Consider the following 17,618-nt stretch of genomic DNA (forward strand, 5'->3'; position numbering starts at 1 on the left):
TACAAAATGATATTTATGGTACAGAAATTTCCATTATTAAAAAGCAGACGATGATATACATTTTCACACACATAAAAAATGAACAGAAGATTGGAGTAAAATTTCAAACACAGTAAAAATAGTAGTAAAATGCATTGTGCACATTCATACTATTATGGAGAATGAGCCAACACCAATTTAGAGCCAAGAGACAAGGTACAATAGAAAATAATTATGTGTGCAAACATCACAGATGGATATGGTACATGACCAAAACACCTCAATTATGAATGATTGTTTCAGAAGCAGATGGCAAGATAGAAACCATGGAACATGCTCAGATAACAATAGTTGATGAAAGTCATCAGTTGTGTTTGATCAGTTGATCATGATGTACACAAGTAAACAAAATCACTACAATATGTCATAGCAGTCAAGACACAGGAGCTATGAGACAGGATATGGTACACAAACTTGTTTACTGAGAAGAAAACCATGTTGTAATGCTCATGATATCTGGTATTTAGATAGATATTGTGCCTTACAAAAAATTCATGATATAGGAGTGAATAGCTTTGTGCATGTGGCATCCCACTCCAGTACTCTTGCCTGAAAAATCCCATGGATGGAGGAGCCTGGTGGGCTGCAGTCCATGGGGTTGCTAAGAGTCGGACACAACTGAGCGACTTCACTTCCACTTTTCATGCATTAGAGAAGGAAATGGCAACCCACTCCAGTGTTCTTGCCTGGAGAATCCCAGGGACGGGGGAGCCTGGTGGGCTGCCGTCTATGGGGTCGCACAGAGTCAGACATGACTGAAGTGACTTAGCAGCAGCAGCAGCAAATATCAAGAAGGTCAAAAAAAAAAAAAAAACTAGACATCAAGTATTTAGAAGCATGTTGCATTAATAGCCACAATTAGTATTTGAGCTTTTGATTACTATACTTACCTATATAACTTCATGACATGGATTGAAAATGAAGATACAGAAGCAGGCAGAGATGCCACTATACTTCCTGAAATGGATATGGTTAGTAATTTAAAAGATACAACAAATTCCTTTAGTTTAGGAACAAATGGCAATGATGAAACATGTGAAATCACAGTACAAGCTTAAACCATCAGGTGTATGAGCAGCCACACTAGGTGGTTGAGCATTTGACTATGATGCACACTCAAACCAATGGCATGAGATTACAAGCTATCATTTTGAAATATACAGACATGGTACAGGAAATGTCAGGAGTGATCAAAGAATAGAGAACCACGAAATAGGAGCAAATTACCATAAAATGCAAACTGACATACATAATACACAAGACACTCTTTCCCTTACTAGAACAGTAAGCAGTGACGGTTCCTGCTCAGGAACCATGGGGTATGAGCAGACAAGCATGCTGCATGCTCAGACAACCATGGTGCATGAGCAAAAACCTATAATACAAAGACATGTGGATGTGACACAGGAGCAAAAAACATGCCATGGAATATGCTCAAATGGACTGAGCATATGAATAAAGGAAACATAAGGCATAAGTACATTTTCTAGGCCAGTAGTATACGGGAATAATACTAGAGGGGATAACATGGCACATATAAGAAGATCATGGTACATGAACAACTACCAATGATATTTGAGCATTTTACTGTGATGTACACCCAGACATTCCAAGAAAATGAGTTGATGACAACAATATAGGGGCAGAGGAACTAGTACATTAGAGAAGATAGTGATGATGGAAGAAAAGAAACAGTAATACAGAAGCTAATAGGACAGTGCAGACGGCAATGATTCAAAGGGAAGCCCCATGGCATATGCTCATATAATGGTTTCTTAAACACTATCACAAATATATGAGCAGTTTACCATAATTCAAACTTAGAGAACCCCATATTTTGAGCTGGCATCACCATACAGAATCAAAGGACACAGTATTACCATCATCATTATCATCACCACATATATCTTACTACATGATAGGCAGTGTTTGAAATGTTTATGTATAACAGCTCATATAATTCTCAAAAATCTTATGAGGAGTTCTTTTTATAATCTTGCAGAAAATGAAACATGGAGATGCAAACTGGTAAGCCCAAGATCTCATATCTTGTAAGTAGATAATTCAAGATTCAAATCCAGTTCTTTTGGCTCCACTATCCATTCTCTTAAACAGTACAATGAACGACAATATTCCATGATTCTTCTGACAGACATGATACATTACAAACAGAATAATGAATGGCTTTATTCCAGAAGCAGATGGCAATGTTGCAAAAGTAGACACCATAGCACATGCTCAAACATCCATGGTGCATAAGCAGCCACCAAGGAGTCTGAGCATTTGACCACGATGCACACACAGAAGATCCTGCAACGTGAGCTCATACCCACATTATAGGAGCAGACAATGATGACAAAGGAGAGAGAATTCATTGCAATAGCAAACCAAGTTGCACAAGCTAATACACATGGTACAAAGTATTCTTAGTACAAGAGTAGAAAATGATAGTGTATTATCACACAAGCATAGTATTTAAGTGGAAATTCATAGTGCAATTTCAAACATTAGGTGGACAGAAATCCGTTAAGCATGTTTAGGCTATCATGAAGGATGAATCCATTCATATATGAAAGAGGGGACTGATATGATACACCAGGAAAGGACAAAAGAGTGAAAAACTACTCAGATGGTTGTTTTTAATTATCAGAATGTATGGCATTGGTCTGAGAGCAAATCACACCTACATGTCTTTAGTACATGAAGCATACATACATACTATAGGACATAAGATGTCAAGTATGATACAAGAATAAATGCATATGATATAGAAATAAACTATGCTATGATTCCTACTCAAATAGATACGGTGTATAATAAAAAAAAGTCACAATGCAAGCAATGAATGATCTTAGTCTGGGAGAAGATGACAATGGTACAAAAGGAGACTCAGATGGACATAATGCCTAATTTTAAGTAATCATGGTGAATAACTAGCCAGAATTCATGTTTTATACCACTGTACACTTAAACTATATCCTTATATGAACTAACAGCTGTGATATACTTAGCAGACATAGTATAGGAGCAGACAGCACATATGGAATAAACAACTGTTATGCAGGAGCTAATGACCACAATCCAAGAGCTAATATCCATGTTAGAAAAGTCATCATGATACTTCTTTTTACAAACTCATAATGGATGAGCAACATCCATCTCATATATATATATATATATATATATATATATATATACACACACACACACACATACACATACACACACATATACATATACACACATACAATATACAAACAGTTGGACAGGAGCAAGTAAATATCGACCAATTCATTCAGATGCATATTACAATCCAATATCCAATATATACCCAAAACCCAGTCTCTTGCATTGCAGGCAGATTCTTTACCACTGAGCCACCAGGGAAGCCCCTGAGTTAGTAACAGTGCTGCCCAAAGTGACAATTATGACATAGAAGGTAGACAATTACAGATCAAGCTCAATATATCCAATATCTATCACAATATAGAAGCAAGTTCTTATAGTCAAGGATAAGATGACAATGCTGCAAAATGAGCCTACAGGCCGTATGCTCAGATGTCTATTGTACATGAACAGCCACATCTTATGTATGAGTATTTTATCATAATGCATATTCTGATAGTTCCAAAATATGAGGCATGAATGATGATATAGGACATATCCCAAGAAAATATCCAAAACACAAGGGTAGTTGGACATGGTATAGGAGTAAAGAGCAATGTTGAAATATGAGACAGATGTGACTAATACATGAGTTAATAACTACATGGACTGTGGCCTGCCAGGTTCCTCTGTCCATGGGGTTCTCCAGGGTAGTATACTGGAGTGGGCTGCCATTTCCTTTTCCAGGGAATCTTCTTGACCCAGGGATCAAACCCAGTCTCTTGCATTGCAGGCAGATTCTTCACCACTGAGCCACTAGGGAAGCCCCTGAGTTTGTAACAATGCTGCCCAAAGTGATAATTATGACATAGAAGGCAGACAATTACAGATCTAGCCCAAAAAGCAGTAGTATATGAAAAGATAATCAAACTATGGTGTTTACCCAGATGGACCTAATGCCTAATTAAAAAGCCATAGTATAAAAGCAAATGTTTAAACAGCTGAATATTAGTTGATAGTGATTAGAATTTCATTCTCTTAATCACCATATTTTCTAAAATATTGTTTTCTCACTTTAGTAGATACATCATATCTTATAGCAGGAAGATCACAGCAATCTATCAATTTCGGTACTTTAAAAAATTCCATTCAATGCTTCATTATGTCTAAAAATTTTAGGGTATTTTAAGTAAATGATAAATATTATTGAAAAGTTTTTTTTTTTAAGCAAACATCTTCAAGTATAGATACTGTAATGGGTTTAATTATGTCCCCCCCCCCAAAAAAAAGAGACATTGTAGTTCTAACTTCTGGTACCTGCACGTGTGACCTTATTTGGAAATAAGAGCTTTGAAGCTATAATCATGTTAAGATGAGGTCATAGTGGATTAGAGTGGACCCTAAATCTAATGAGGCTAAGTTGAGTCTGACTCTTTGCAATCACATGGGTTGCAGCCTCTGTCCATGGAATTCTCCAGGCAAGAATACTGGAGTGGGTTGCCATTCCCTCTCCAGAGGATCTTCCCGACACAGGGATGGAACCGAGTCTCAGGTCTCCAGCGTTGGCAGGAGGTTCTTTACCACTAGCGCCCCCTGGTGTCTTTATTAGAAGGGGGAAATTTAGACACAGAAAGAAAAGGAAAAGAATGCCATCGGATGATGGAGACAGGGATTGATCTGATGACCTCACAAGCCAAGGAACATTGCAATTACCAGAAACTGGAAGAGGCAAGGGTGGATCTTTTTATAGAGTCTTCAAAGGCAGTACAGCCCTTCCAACACCTTGATTTTGGACTCCTAGCTTCCAAAACTGTGAGAAAATAAATTTCTTTGGGTTTTAAGCTACTGAGTTTGCCATCCTTTCTTACAGTAGCCCTAGAAAAGTAATACAAGTGGCATTATTACAAAAAGAAATGTCATGGTGCATGCTTAAATGACTGTATGGTATATAAACATCTCTGTAGTTTTACCACTTGAATAAAATACACTTATAAAACATTCAAATATTATCAGTCAGCCATGATCCATGAGTAGATAGCCAGAGCATAGTGTGCTGACACTCACTTATCAGAAGTAGAGGGTAGTCATTTACAAGTATGTATCTTGTGACTGTAGTTAACATTGTATATGAGAAGACTTCATTGACATATAAGTATAGTGTAGAATGTCAAGAAAATAAAGATTGTTGAACAATTAATCACATGACAGCGACCTAACACTCCTATGTAAGTATACAGTGTCATAGTGAATGCCAATTTAAACTATAAACAATGCAACTTGTATATAACATGAAATTCATTGGAAGGACTGATGCAGAAGCTGAAACTCCAGTACTTTGGCCACCTAATGCAAAGAACTGACTCATAGGAAAAGACCCTAATGCTGGGAAAGATTGAAGGTGGGAGGAGAAGGGGACAACAGAGGATGAGATGGTTGGATGGCATCACTGACTCAATGGACATGAGTTTGAGCAAGCTCTGGGAGGCGGTGATGGACAGGGAAGTCTGGCGTGCTTGGCGTCCATGGGGTAACAAAGAGTCGGACACAACTGAGCAACTGAACTGAACTGATAACATGAAAGTTATAGGCCCTGGCTCTACTCAAAGAATCATGATATCAAGAGATGACCATGGTAAATGCTCAAATAACCATGATGCATGGGCAAACATAACTGACATATGCTTAAAAATCATGATAATGACATCATGATCATGGGTCAGATGTGTGTGGATAAGTTCCTACTAAATAGGAGCAGATACTAATGATTCAGGAACAGAAGGCTTCAATGCTTGCTTGGATGTCTAAAGTATAGAGACTCAGAGTGGGCATACTGCAGGGGAAGAAAACCATAGATATAACTTAAATATAGGATCATTTCCTATGATTTATGCCAAGAGGATCACAGTATCTGCTCAAGTCATAGTATAGAAACTCATACAATGATTAAGTTCGAACTGCCATGACACATAAACCTCTACATGTGCTCTGATCACCATGTTACAGAAGAAGGTACCTATGGTGCAGGAGTAGGTAGCTATAATGAATGCTCAAATGACTATAATGTATTAGCAGCTGACAATGTTATACAATCAAACATGCCATTTATTTGCCTTGATATCCATGCTTCAGGAACATTAAAGTCACTGCTTTCTTTTTTTCCTCTAAATTTATTTTAATTGGAGGCTTTACAATATTGTAGTGATTTTTGCCAAACATCGACATGAATCAGTCATGGGTGCACATGTGTTCCCCATCCAGAACCCCCCTCCCACCTCCCTCCCCATCCCATCCTTCTGGGTCATCCCAGTGCACCAGCCCTGAGCACCGTCTCATGCATCGAACCTGGACTAGCAATCCACTTCACATATGATAATACACGTGTTTCAATGCTACCCTCTCAAATTATCCCACCCTCGCCTTCTCCCACAGAGTCCAAAAGACTGTTCTTTATATCTGTGTCTCTTTTGCTGTCTTGCATATAGGGTCATACTTACCATCTTTCTAAATCCCATATATATGCGTTAGTATACTGTATTGGTGTTTTTCTTTCTGGCTTACTTCACTCCGTATAATAGGCTCCAGTTTCATCCACCTCATTAGAACTGATTCAAATGCATTCCTTCTAATGGGTGAGTAATACTCCATTGTGTATATGTGCCACAGCTTTCTTCTCCATTCGTCTGCTGATGGACATCTAGGTTGCTTCCATGTCCTGACTATTATAAACAGTGCTGCGATGAACACTGGGGTACACGTGTCTCTTTCAATTCTGGTTTCCTCGGTGTATATGCCCAGCAGTGGGATTGCTGGGTCGTATGTCAGTTCTGTTTCAAGTTTTTAAAGGAATCTCCACACTGTTCTCCATAGTGACTGTACTACTTTGCATTCCTGCCAACAGTTTAAGAGGGTTCCTTTCTGTCTGCACCCTCTCCAGCATTTATTGTTTGTAGACTTTTTGATAGCAGCCATTCTGACTGGCATGAGATGGTACCTCATTGTGGTTTTGATTTGCATTTCTCTGATAATGAGTGATGTTGAGCATCTTTTCATGTGTTTGTTAGCCATCTGTATGTCTTCTTTGGAGAAATGTCTGTTTAGTTTTTTGGCCCATTTTTTGATTGGGTCGTTTATTTTTCTGGAATTGAGCTACAGGAGTTGCTTGTATATTTTTGAGATTAATACTTTGTCAGTTGCTTCGTTTGCTATTATTTTCTCCCATTCTGAAGGCTGTCTTTTCACCTTGCTTATGGTTTCCTTCATCGTGCAAAAGCTTTTAAGTTGAATTAGGTCCCATTTGTTTATTTTTGATTTTATGTCCATTACTCTGGGAGGTGGGTCATAGAGGATCCTGCTGTGATTTATGTTGGATAGTGTTTTGCCTATGTTTTCCTCTAGGAGTTTTATAGTTTCTTGTCTTACATTTAGATCTTTAATCCATGTTGACTTTATTTTTGTGTATGGTGTTATAAAGTATTCTAGTTTTTCTTTTACCAGTGGTTGACCAGTTTTCCCAGCACCACCTGTTAAAGAGATTGTCTTTTCTCCATTGTATATTCTTGCCTCCTTTGTCAAAGATAAGGTGTGTTAACAGTAATCATGGGTTAAAAAAAAAAGAAAAAAAAAAACAGAAGGCAATAACGGGCCAGAGTAAAGGTGCAGAATCAGAAAATTAAAATGAAATGATCACCATATATGAACCTAAGCCCACAATTCCATAGAGACAGCCAAAATGCTGAAACAAACAAGCATGGTATTGGAGCAGATAGTCCTTAGGTAGAAGTAGAGGATGATAACAAATATTTTAAATAAATCAGAAATTCATAAGCAGGTGGCCAAAATATATGAAGACATGTTTAGACAGTCATGGTACACGAGCAAGTGGCCATGGTTGCAGGAGTAGGTGGCCCTAAGTATAAAAGTATACAATTACGCTGTATGCTCAGAATACCACTGTGCACAAGCAAACAAACATGGAAGGGGATCAGATGACCACAGTAAAGAACATAAAAAAGAAGTGAAGAAACATGGTGTAGGAAACTATCTCCAAGACACTTGTGAAGATAGCCATAATATACCAATATATAGGCATCCTGCAAAGGGGAAACTTTTACAAGTCTCAGAAGATACAAGAAAAGTTTGAATGCTGGTTTTGAGTGAACTAAACTTTGGTCATATTATATTATTCTCCCAAGAAGCCAATTTCCTAGTCTACTATTAATATAAGGTATATATAAAATGAGAGACTTCATTTATTACTGCATACAGCATATAATGGGCAATGAATAAATAGCTGCAAATGAATAGTAAATTCTATCTATGATGCCTTCATTATCAGCTTTTAACTTTATCCCTATCCTTTCAGGTAAGCAGGGTAAGAATTTTTCAACCTACATAATGAATAAGAATCTAAAACACAAAGAGGTTTTTACTACTTATTGGTCACAAACCAATAACTAATAAGTGTCAGAGAGGGACTAAATCCAAAACTTCTGATTCCTGGTTAAGTGTTATTTCCATAGCTTACTTAAAATGTGAATACTTCCTGAAGGAGTTACTATAATGGTGAGAATTTAGTTATACTATTGGGTTAGAGAGAAGTATTTTTTGGCCCAGCTGTTATTTGATGCCTCTGATGTTGCACAGGGCTGGCCCATGCTCTGGAAATGAATACTGAGTATTTACAAGAAATATAATTTCACAATGGGTCTGCTTGGGAACCACTCAAATAGAGCAATGGAGACTATAGGACAGAGAGATTTGGATAAGGCCATGTATAAACCAGCACTTAGGGATTTAGAAATCTGATACCGCTATCTAAAGTGCAAAAACCATGTAGTTCTTAAATCCAGAGTGTTCTGGTTTCAGCCAAATCCATTAATCCTCTCTGCTTCCTGCTTCTTCAGCTCACTTGCAAGCCCCTCCCCAAAGTTCTACAACTCAGCTTTATTTCAAAGTGCAAGAAACTCAGATATAAATCCAATATTATACATAAAGCTAGAAAGCAACTACAGGTAATAAAAACAAAGTCAGGCCAAGGTACTCTCATATGTTCAAATCCAGAAACAAATAGTACAGTATCCCTCTAAGGAATACTGTCTATATCCATATAAATAGTGAACCAAGGCAGAATCTGCTATTCCAGAAGCTGGTTAAAGTAAACCTCTTTTTTCTCTCCTGCAGAATGTCCTGACGCCCTAAGCCCATGTTGATCTTTATCTACCCATTGCACATTTTCTACATGTCAAGAAGAGCACTGACAGTAGGGAATTCATAGCAATTACCACAGAGCAAAGACAAAATAATGTCTGTATGGTGTCATCTCTTTTTTATACACAGATAAATTCATGGAATAAATTTCATATTAGCTCTGACTTTGGGGCAACTGACTTCTTATACTGGACCTCAGTTCCCTTATTTGTAATATGAATGGGCTGAGCTAGATGATGACTAAAGTTCTGGATCCAATATTCAATTCAGAGAAATATCAACTGAGAACAAAGTAGGAGCATAAGCAGCACTGGGACCATGTTTATTTTTCTTTCCCTAGCTCTAAACATTGCTTAGGACCAGAAACTCCCAAACTGGCCAATTCTTGGATAAACAGCAAAGGAATATAAGAACGTGGACAGTTAAATATGACAAAAGTATTGAGATTATTAATTCTATGAAAATAATTGACTATGTAGCTTGGGACAGATACTGTACCAAGAATGGGAATACAGATATTTTTGAAAGACAAAAAGTTCTCAAAGACATAGACAAAAAATAGCTAACATTTACTTTAAGGAAGAACTAAATAACTGAAACAGCATTATAACTACTATGCTGTTGTCAAATTGAAGAATGAGAAATTTATTATTATTTAGAAAGAACAAACTATAAAACTGGAGAAGAAGGATGCATTTTAGTGAAAATTTGAAAAAGATTTCAAGAAGAAATGGGATAACGTTTATAAGACTTAATACTTAACACCTGTTAAAAGAAATAACTTGTCTTAAGCAGGAATATTTTTTGAAAAATCCCAATTCAGCAAAAGATATTCACATGATGTCTACAGAAGCCTCCATACTTGATAATGAAACATTAAATGAATTCTCAATAAAGTGAGGAAGGAAATAAAATTGATTGTTCACATTATTACTATTTAGTATGTTATTATAAAATCATAGCAATGAATTAAGTTAAGGAAAAGATGAATAAATAACAGAGAAGAAGAGAAAAATCTATCAGTTTGCAATGGAATAAATAAAAAGTTTACTATAAGATGGACCAATAGTAGATCCAAATACACTTAGTCAACATCTTTTATAAATGCTAGCAATAACCAGTTAGAAAATGTAATTGGATAAAAGGACCATTCATACTGGCAGCAAAGTATAAAAATAGAGAAATACATATAACAAAATATATTTTTAAATCTATTTCAGGGAAGGTATAAAAATTTATTAAGAATTTCTTCACTGTGAGAAAAAACTTTATATAACAGATCAACTCACCCACCAAGAAAATCTAGAAAATTAGGGTAAAATATGTGCATGTTATTCCATCTGAGCGCTAATAAGGCAAACAGAATTTGAGGGGCAAAGATCTTGGAATGAAGGAAAGCTCACTGAGGTGAACCTGATATAGTACACTTTTTAGCCCCTGTAGGAATTAGCTAACTGATAGTTAAGAGAGAAACCAAAAAATTAAGAGACATTTAAAAATTAGGCAGAAAGTAGCTACTAAGAGATAGATAAAGAAGCTGAACGAAACTTTTCCACAGTCTCATGGAAATGGTGAGACAAAAATCAAAGTTAAGGGATTTAAGTAACTCAGATTTAAAAAACAAGATTTAGGAAAAGGGAGAAGAACAGAGAAATTGGATCTGATATTTGGAGCCAAATTTTTCTATGGAGGTAATTCAGACTGTAAAGAATCTGCCTACAATGCAGGAGACCTGGGTTTGATCCCTGGGTTGGAAAGATCCCCTGGAGGAAGTAATTACTGATTTCTAAATGGCTGAACTGGAGAATACAAGCAGAAAAGGGATGCTAAAATGATGACAAGCAAAGCAGAGTTTTAAGTAGTTTCTTGGAGTTTGAGGTCTAAGAAGGTGAAGAGTTCCTGATAAAACCCCCAAATTTCAACTAGAATTCTGAAGAACTACACAAAGAATAAGGGTGAGTCACAAACATAAAAAGCCTTAGCAAAATTAACAAGCAAACAAACAACCAGCCATAACAACAAAAAACCTCATTCTTGAAGTATCTCAATCTCTGATCAGATTAAAGTGATCTGCTTCCACTTTAATAGTCTGCTGCTACTGCTAAGTCACTTCAGTCATGTCCGACTCTGTGCAACCCCATAGATGGCAGCCCACCAGGCTCCCCCGTCCCTGGGATTCTCCAGGCAAGAACACTGGAGTGGGTTGCCATTTCCTTCTCCAATGCAGGAAAGTGAAAAGTGAAAGTGAAGTCACTCAGTCGTGTCCGACCCTCAGCGACCCCATGGACTGCAGCCTTCCAGGCTCCTCCATCCATGGGATTTTCCAGGCAAGAGTACTAGAGTGGGGTGCCATTGCCTTCTCCGACTTTAATAGTCTACCAGAAAGTAAATACTACAGTAAATACTCTCTAAAAAATATAACAGAGAATTTCTGTGACCAGACAAAAATAGATTAGTTTCTCCCAAGTCATTACAATTAAAACACTAAACATTAATACAACAGAAAATTACTGGAAGGCACTGAAAGTTGTAAAGAAAAAGGCAGACTGCCTATGGACTTTGGGACTTACAGACCAAAATGGCAGTGAGTTCCTGCATTTTCTTTTTACCTCCCAATTATTCCAAACTAGGCACCAGGAAAGCCTGCAACCAAGAACAACCAATAGAAGTAGACAAAAAACGCCCCACCCCATAAGCCTGCTCTCTCTAGACAAGGAACTAGAAAAGGGACAGCTTAACAATACAGAAAACTTACTGACAATACCTGCCCTACCCTAGCAAAGCTCTACAAACACTCCACCACCAACAGTACTGGCTGGCCAGGGGAAACCAAATAAAAAGTTGGAACTCCCATCCAGTCTGATACAATGATCCACTTTGCTAGGGTCAGGGCATCAGCAGTAGCTGAGTGAGGAGTCTGAACTCCAAATCCAGGGAAATCAGGAGAGCCAGAACATTAATTTTTCAGTGCTCAGTTACTCAGTTTTCAGTTACTCCTTAAGTAAATTTCTGTGAAATTACTAGCTGACTAGCTAAGAAAACAGAAGCTTCAGTGACCATAAGGAAAAAGAATACAGTCTTTTGAAAACTGTTTATAAGAGCCACGAAACAAAACACCATAACCCTGCAAAAAGGAAGAAAAATAAATCCTGGGGAGGGGGCAAGAATGTGATCTTCAGAGTTAACAAATTATAATATTTAAAATGTTTTTACCAAAAAAAAAAAAAAAGACTACAAGGAATATAAAGATACAAGAAAGTATAACTTGGTCACAGGAAAACAGGAAATTAATAGAAACTGTCCCTGACAAGGCCTATAAATTGGACTTACTAGACAGAGACTTCAAATCAACTGCTCAAAAAAACAAAGAAAATCAGGAAAACAATGTGTCACCAAATAGAGAAATATCAATAAAGAAATAGAAAATATGAATTCTTAAGTTGAAAAATATAACAACTGTACTGAAAAATTCACTAGAGAGGTTCAACACAAGATTTGAGCAGCAAAAAAAGTGAGTCATCAAACTTGAAGATAGTTCAAATAAATTTTTCTAGTCTGAAGAGAAAAGAGAGAAAATTGAAGAAAACTGAACTCAGTCATGCCGGAATAACTGGATATCCACATAGAAAAGAAGGAAGTTGTATCCTTTCCACTCATCATATACAAAAATTAATCCAAAGTGGATTAAAGACCTAAATAAAAGAACTAAAACCATAAACTATTTTAGGAAATAGCAAACTAAAATGGACTGAAATGGGTGAATTTAACTCAGATGACCATTATATCTACTACTGTGGGCAAGAATCCCTTAGAAGAAATGCAGTAGCTGTCATAGTCAACAAGAGTCCGAAATGCAGTACTTGGATGCAATCACAAAAATGACAGGATGATCTCTATTCATTTCCAAGGCAAACCATTCAATATCACAGAATGGTGATACCTATTGCCATCATAGGTATCCAAGTCTATGCACCGACCAGTAATGCTGAAGAAGCTGAACAGTTCTATGAAGACCTACAAGAGCTTCTAAACTAACACCCAAAAAAGATGTCCTTTTCAATAGAGGGGACTGGAATGCAAAAGTAGGAAGTCAAGAAACACCTGGAGTAACAGGCAAATTTGGCCTTGGAGTACAGAGTGAAGCAGGGCAAAGGCTAATAGAGTTTTACCAAGAGACTGACCGCACTGTTCATAGAAAACACCCTCTTCCAAAAACACAAGAGAAAACTCTGCACGTGGATATCACTAAATGGTCAATACTGATATCACATTTATTATATTCTTTGCAGCAAAAGATGGAGAAGCTCTATAGAGTCAGCAAAAACAAGACCGGTGGCTGACTGTGGCTCAGATCATGAACTCCTTATTGCCAAATTCAGACTTAAATTGAAGAAAGTAGGGAAAACCGCTAGACCATTCAGGTATGACCTAAATCAAATCCCTTATGATTATACAGTGGAAGTGACACATAGATTCAAGGAATTAGATCTGATAGAGTGCCTGATGAACTATGGACGGAGGTTCATGACATTGTACAGGAGACAGGGATCAAGATCATCCCCAAGAAAAAGATGCAAAAAAGCAAAATGGCTGTCTGAGGATGCCTTACAAATTGCTGTGAAAAGAAGAGAAGTGAAAGGAAAAGGAGAAAAGGAAAGATATACCAATCTGAATGCAGAGTTCCAAAGAATAACAAGGAGAGATAATAAAGCCTTCCTCAGTGATCAGTTCAGTTCAGTTGCTCAGTCATGTCCAACTCTTTGTGACCCCATGAATCACAGCACGCCAGGCCTCTCTGTCCATCGCCAACTCCCGGAGTTCACCCAAACTCATGTCCATCGAGTCGGTGATGCCATCCAGCCATCTCACCCTCTGTCGTCCCCTTCTCCTCCTGCCCCCAATCCTTCCCAGCATTAGTCTTTTCCAATGAGTCAACTTTTCGCATGAGGTGGCCAAAGTATTGGAGTTTCAGCTTTAGCATCAGTCCTTCCAAAGAACACCCAGGACTGATCTCCTTTAGAATGGACTGGTTGGATCTCCTTGCAGTCCAAGGGACTCTCAAGAGTCTTCTCCAACACCACAGTTCAAAAGCATCAATTCTTTGGTGCTCAGCTTTCTTCACACCCGAACTTTCACATCCATACATGACCACTGGAAAAACCATAGCCTTGACTAGACAGACCTTTGTTGGCAAAGTAATGTCTCTGCTTTTGAATATGCTATCTAGATTGGTCATAACTTTTCTTCCAAGGAGTAAGCGTCTTTTAATTTCATGGCTGCAGTCACCATTTGCAGTGATTTTGGAGCCCCAAAAAATAAAGTCTGACACTGTTTCCACTGTTTCCCCATCTGTTTGCCATGAAGTGATGGGACTGGATGCCATGATCTTAGTTTTCTGAATGTTGAGCTTTAAGCCAACTTTTTCACTCTACTCTTTCACTTTCATCAAGAGGCTTTTTAGTTCCTCTTCACTTTCTGCCATAAGGGTCAGGTCATCTGAATATCTGAGGTTATTGATATTTCTCCTGGCAAACTTGATTCCAGCTTCTGCTTCTTCAAGCCCAGCGTTTCTCATGATGTAGTCTGCATATAGTTAAATAAACAGGATGAAAATATACAGCCTTGACAGTCAGTGCAAAGAAATAGAGGAAAACAATAAAATGGGAAAGACTAGAGATCTCTTCAAGAAAATTAGAGATACCAAGGGAACATTTCATGCAAAGACGGGCTCAATAAAGGACAGAAATGGTATGGACCTAACAGAAGCAGAACATATTAAGAAGAGGTGGCAAGAATACACAGAACTATACAAAAAAAGATCTTCACAATGCAAATAATCACAATGGTATGATCACTCGCCTAGAGCCAGACATCTGGAATGTGAAGTCAAGTAGGCCTTAGGAAGCATCATTATGAAAAAGCTAGTGGAGGGGATGGAATTGCAGTTGAGCTATTTCAAATCTGAAAAGCTGATGCTGTGAAAGTGCTGCACTCAATATGCCAGCACATTTGGAAAACTCAGCAGTGGCCACAGGACTGGAAAAGGTCAGTTTTCATTCCAATCCCAAAGAAAGGCAATGCCAAAGAATGCTCAAACTACTGCACAGTTGCACTCATCTCACATGCTAGTAAAGTAATGATCAAAATTTTCCCAGCCAGACTTCAACAGTACATGAACTGTGAACTTCCAGATGTTCAAGCTGGTTTTAGAAAAGGCAGAGGAACCAGAGATCAAATTGCCAACATCTGTTGGATTATCGAAAAAGCAAGATAGTTCCAGAAAAACATCTATTTCTGCTTCATTGACTATGCCAAAGCCCTTGACTACGTGGATCACCAAAAACTTTGGAAAATTCTGAAAGAGATGGGAATACCAGACTACCTGACCTGCTTCTTGAGAAATCTGTATGCAGGTAAGGAAGCAACAGTTAGAACCGGACATGGAACAACGGACTGGTTCCAATTAGGGGAAGGAGTACATCAAGGCTGCATGTCACCCTGCTTATTTAACTTATCTGCAGAGTACATCATGAGAAACGCTGGGCTGGAATCAAGATTGCCAGGCAAAATATCAATAACCTCAGATATGCAGATGACACCACTCTTATGGCAGAAAGTGAAGAACAACTAAAGAGTCTCTTGATGAAAGTGAAAGAGGAAAGTGAAAAAGTTGGCTTAAAGCTCAACATTTAGAAAACTAAGATCATGGCATCTGGTCCCATCACTTCACGGCAAATAAATGGGGAAACAGTGGAAATAGTGGCTGACTTTATTTTTTTGGGCTCCAAAATCACTGCAGATGGTGACTGCAGCCATGAAATTCAATGATGCTTATCCTTGGAAGAAAAGTTATGATCAACCTAGACAGCATATTCAAAAGCAGAGACATTATTTTGCCAACAAAGGTCCGTCTAGTCAAGGCTATTGTTTTTCCAGTAGTCATGTATGGATGTGAGAGTTGGACCATAGCTGAGTGCAAAAGAATTGATGTTTTTGAACTGTGATGTTGGAGAAGACTCTTGAGAGTCCCTTGGACTGCAAGGAGATCCAACCAGTCTATCCTAAAGGAAATCAGTCCTGAATATTCATTGGAAGGACTGATGCTAAAGCTGAAACTCCAATACTTTGGCCGCCTGATGTGAACAACTGATTCATATGAAGAACCCTGATGCTGGGAAAGATTGAAGGCAGGAAGAGAAGGGGATGACAGAGGATGAGATGTTGGATGGCATCACCTACTCAATGGACATGAGTTTGATTATACTCCGGGAGTTGGTGATGGACAGGGAGGCCTGACATGCTGCACTCCATGTGGTCACAAAGAGTCAGACACAACTGAGCGACTGAACTGACTGAAAACTATAAAAACCTTAGAAGAAAAAATAGTGGTAACTCTTCACAAACATAGATTAGGTGATGGTTTCTTTGAAACACAAAAAGCATAGGAAACAAAAGGAAAATAGATAAAAATGGACTCCATCAAAATTAAAACCATTTATTTATCAAATGACACAGTCAAGAGAATGAAAAGACAGTCTACAAATGAGAGAAAATATCTGCTAATAATACATCTGATAATGATCTAGTATCCTCAAAATATAAAAAGCTGTCTTACAACTCAATAACAAAGAAAAGCCATCCAATTAAAAGATGGTCAAAGGGTGTATTTTATGGAATGCAAACTATATTTCATTGAACAGCTTTATGCTGTAAAAAAAAAAAATCACGTAAGTTTCCTGCTTTCTACCTTTTTTTTTTAATGAGCAAAGGAATTGAATAGCCATTTCTCCAAAGAAGATATACAGATGACCAAACAACACACAAAAATAGTCATTAGGGAAATGCAAATCAAAACCATAAAATAACATCTCTCACCCACCCACTAAGATGTCTATAAATAAAAAAAAAAAAGAAAGAAAGAAAATAACAATTGCTTGTATGGTGTGAGGAAATTGGAACTCTCATATACTGTTGGTGGGAATGCAAAAAGATTCAGCTGCTGTAGAAAACAATAAGCAAAAAATTAGTATAAACTCAGCAATTACAGTCTTGGGAAACTGGAAGAATTCAAAACCAGGGTTTAAATTAAAAATTACATGAATTGTCACAGCAGCAGTATTCACAATAGACAAAAGAGGAAAACAAACCAAATATCTATAAACAGATGAATGAAATAAAATGAAGCTTTGTCATGCAAGGAAATTGCCATATATAAAAATAAAATAGTGATACATGCTACAGTATGGGTGAATCTTAAAAACGTCATG

General features: G+C 37.6%; 1 protein-coding gene across 1 annotated transcript in view; it reads right to left on the reverse strand.

The window, feature by feature from the left end:
• Positions 1–17,618, reverse strand: part of GABRA3 (gamma-aminobutyric acid type A receptor subunit alpha3) — a 240,973-nt gene that overhangs the window by 165,370 nt on the left and 57,985 nt on the right. The gene's annotated exons all lie outside the window — the stretch shown is intronic.

The sequence above is a fragment of the Bos mutus genome, chromosome X (genome assembly GCF_027580195.1).
Source record: "Bos mutus isolate GX-2022 chromosome X, NWIPB_WYAK_1.1, whole genome shotgun sequence".
NCBI lineage: Eukaryota > Metazoa > Chordata > Mammalia > Artiodactyla > Bovidae > Bos > Bos mutus.